Raw genomic sequence first — 868 nt, 5'->3', positions numbered from 1 at the left:
CTGCTGCCTGGGCATCTCTGCATGGTTACCAGATTTTATAAGGTAAATGTTGCTGCTGCTCATGCCATGAGATGTGTGGTTCTTTAATTTTTTATCAGGTGGGTGGTATTCATTTACATTTTACATTTACATTTAATCATTAAGCAGACACTTTTATCCAAAGAGACTTACAAATGAGGAGAACAATAGAAGCAATCAAACCAACAATTGACCCTTCGCAAAGACCCGCCTCCCCTTAGTTACTGTCGCTATGTCCGACAAGCTACTCCGCTCTCACGCACACACCATGTTCTCACGCAGTGAAAAATACATCGCGGATCATCGCAGAGGAGACTGACAATACAGTACGCTGACAGACACTGACCAGGTTACTTTTCGGTTACTTTTGATATGAAACATATGAAACAAAGTCTCACCTTTCAAATTTGGTCATTTTTAAAAAGAAATTTAAACAATAAATACCGTTTTGTGGCTCTTTAATGTGTCGTGACAGATCGCTGTAGAGCCTCAGTTAAAGCTGCTCGTGAACCGATCATCTCTTCCTTATAGTTCATTTATAGCATCAAATAAACATGAATGAACATAAGAAGGAATGTTGTTTTAACCGTGGAAATGCGTCAGTATATTCAGTTTTTTTCAAGTTCAAATCCTCCCATGTTAATCTACTAACTCTCCTGACTGCTTTGTTGGACAAAATGGCGGATGGCGAAGTATGATTGGTCATAAATATATATTTATAAATATATAAATATTTCACATATATTGCATTTGCTTTTAAATAATAATAAAAACATGATTTTATTTTGCCCCCATTAAAAAACAACAAAAACACTTTAGAACAGCTATTGTTACAAAGTAAATACAAAAT

This window comes from Siphateles boraxobius, unplaced genomic scaffold (assembly GCF_051911475.1).
Source record: "Siphateles boraxobius isolate OS27281-9 unplaced genomic scaffold, OSU_SipBor_1 50, whole genome shotgun sequence".
In the NCBI taxonomy this organism is placed as follows: Eukaryota; Metazoa; Chordata; class Actinopteri; order Cypriniformes; family Leuciscidae; genus Siphateles; species Siphateles boraxobius.
The sequence above is the reverse complement of the archived record's forward strand: the minus strand, read 5'-3'. Positions refer to the sequence as shown.